Source organism: Ruditapes philippinarum, unplaced genomic scaffold, assembly GCF_026571515.1.
Source record: "Ruditapes philippinarum isolate M1 unplaced genomic scaffold, ASM2657151v2 ctg12364_1_1_1_1, whole genome shotgun sequence".
Taxonomy (NCBI): Eukaryota; Metazoa; Mollusca; class Bivalvia; order Venerida; family Veneridae; genus Ruditapes; species Ruditapes philippinarum.
Window position 1 is genome coordinate 1 of NW_026853175.1, and position 2,945 is coordinate 2,945.

Below are 2,945 nucleotides of genomic sequence, written 5' to 3' on the forward strand. Positions count from 1 at the left end.
TTTATAAAAGTTTGCGTTTGTTGTATTGTCAGGCATCAAAAGCTTATTCTTTTGTCATATCCTTCTTAATTCTGGCAGTCAAATTGTCGTTTTTCAATTTGTCCCTGTTTCTGTTTCGGAACGTCGTATATCATGAAAATATTTTTTTGTAAATCCTTTTTTTATTTGCCGAAATATGGATATTCGAAGACGTCAACAAAGGTTATCTTGCATGTGTTGTCTTTAAAAGGCAGTAATTCAAGTGCCTTAAAATCATTTTTACACAGGAACGTAACGTCAAATTAAGGTAAGGACATTTTAGAGAAAATGGATCGAAATCTCAATTGATAATTATACGTATTTTTATACAAATAATGGCTAACACGTAATGTCCATATATTGATTTACATTCAAAATTTCCATTTGCACACAATGATTTATAAAACGCAGTTAAACTATTGTACTTTGTCTTTTTTGTCTAAACATGCAGTTGATTTAATACAATTTGATACAAGTGTCGGATACAGAGCTTAATGTTTTGTTGTGCTGTTAACCATAACGGACTATAAAATTAATAAAGTTTGACTTACTGTTTTAAAGAAAATTTGAATTGGCCCTTAGTAATGTGTAAAATACATAAATGTTGACTATCGTTGCTGATGCTGACAACTGCAGAAAAAAAAAATATCTATTTTCTTGACTTCATTGTTGTGAGATTCTTATCTTTTAATATTCAAACACAAAAGTTTTGTTGTGATAATTGCAGTAGAAAACAATGAAGTTGTTCTTGGTTTGCCTTCTTCTGCCAGTGGCTCTTGCTGCACCATTAGGTAACTTTTAAAATACTTACTTTGATGATTATATACATATAAGTGGACATGTTATTGTAATGTTGTTCAAACAGGTCTATTGTTTACTGGGGTAAACAAATAAGAATAAAGAAATAAATATACATTTATAGTTTCTACAGGATTGTTTATTGGTAGCACATATTATGGACGGACTCACATAATTTTATTCTGTCGGTAGTTCGATTTTTCTAATACAATTCCCTAACATAACTTTGACTGATCACATAAGTAAATCCATTTCCTCTGATGATTTTTAAGCTTAATCTTTAATAGGAGTGGCATTGTGTAGCTGTTTATTTTGCATTTATTACATTTTCGTTTGAAATAAAGTTAACTGGCATTTTGACAGTAAACGTTATGTAGTTTTAATCACAAAGACCTCGACATTTCGACATTTGTTTTCATAGATTTACATGGCAGGCTGATTGGGAGCATTTGAAGGCTACGACTTTATTATCTCACTCCGGATCGCGTTAACTTATTTAAATGTTTTAATGCAATAAACCTATTTTCTTTTTCAGAAGATTCGAGGAGATTCATTTTCGGTACCTCTACCGTAGATAGCCTGTGTAAGTGCTAGATAAATTAATTGCAAAATATCTATCCTTTAATGCTGTCTGAGTAAATAGGCGTTTTCAAAGTTCAATCTGGATGGTTACCTGTACACAATGATTTAATGTGCGTTTGGAAGAAATGGGTGAGAATGGGTTGTGTTAGTGCATTTTGTATATTCACCCATCCACCTTGTTCCTGTTTATGCTTTTTTGAATTCCAAACCTGTTTTTTACAGAAATTGAACACACATTTGGAAGAAAAAAATGAAATTTGCACTAGGTGTTGTTTTGAATAACAATGGAATAAATCCACTTTTGTCACAAGGAGTAATTCACTTTCATATATTTAGCATTGAAAATTGAACTTAAATGTGTATCATATTCATATTTTCAGTTGACCTTAATACCTTGAAGTGTGATGTACAAATCATGCTTGATGTGGTAGGAAGTGATCCAACGGAACAAGCTTGTGAGAAAGAGTGTCATGTGCTGATCAAGGTCCATAGTTGTCCCCTTATTTGTCATGCGTATGTCGACGTCATTCAATTTTGTCTCAATATATTTTATTTCCCATGTCTATGAAAGAAATGTCGAAAATATAATGAATGGGAGAAGGACAACACATGATGAAAATATTTTGTTAACATGTCTTTAATGAAAATATACTCTATTTTCAAATATTACAGCATTTTCAAATTTGTATTTCATGTTACAATTACAGTAATGCACACTTTATGAAATTTTCTACATGTCAATGCAACTTTCTAGACATTTCGCTTCAAATTTTAGGGAACAATTGGCAACGACTTACGTTGTTTAGGCTATATCGTCACGAGACCTCTTGGAAAAGAATGATTATGTTACAAAGTAATTAATGAAACTTTTCAGATTCCAGAATCTAGTCGTCTACTTCCACGAAACACCAAAGCCTGGAGATCAGCATGCCCACTGCGGGGGACTAGCACTAACAACTGCCTCTGCTTAAATTTACAGTATGAAGAATTAAAAACTAATGTGATCAGAAAGTTGTTTTGTTATTGTCCCTTTTCCATATGAAGTGATATGTAGACAATTTGATGATGTTTAAACACGGCAAATTTTAAACAATGCATGCTCGGTTTTTTTGAGCATTGGTTATTTGGATGTAATCCGGTTCTCAGCTTAACCAAATTCGAAATTCATTGCGTAAAAAGAACTTTAAATGTATGTATAAAATCTTAAAAGAAATTTGTGCAACCGTGGACTTAAAGGTCTGTTTATACATAAGTATTTAAAGCGGTAATTTGTCAAAAAGTGAAAGAATGACCAGTATTGTAAACATAAGTTAAATGGAATGAGAAGAATGGGCAGAAAAAGATGTTAAATCAGTTATAATGTAGTTATTTGTAGTGAATTTAGTATGCTTGACTTCCTTTAATTGTTTAGAATATAAAAATGGTCATTTATACACTGCAAATAAACCTTTAAACATGATCTACATTAAAGGGTTTATCAGTTTGTTAATTTTGATTACGTTAGCAGATCGTGACATCTTTAATTTAAAAATGTCTGTTTAATGCTA

General features: G+C 31.4%; 2 long non-coding RNA genes across 2 annotated transcripts; both read left to right on the top strand.

Moving 5' to 3' along the window:
• The first annotated feature begins 222 nt into the window (after window positions 1-222).
• Window positions 223-1,440, top strand: LOC132735997 (uncharacterized). The gene is made up of 3 exons (XR_009626525.1): window positions 223-286; window positions 746-809; window positions 1,352-1,440. It is a non-coding gene; the product is annotated as an uncharacterized LOC132735997 (long non-coding RNA).
• A 333-nt stretch (window positions 1,441-1,773) lies between these two features.
• On the top strand, window positions 1,774-2,409 carry LOC132735998 (uncharacterized). Its single transcript, XR_009626526.1, has 2 exons — window positions 1,774-1,911; window positions 2,273-2,409. It is a non-coding gene; the product is annotated as an uncharacterized LOC132735998 (long non-coding RNA).
• Window positions 2,410-2,945: the final 536 nt, after the last annotated feature.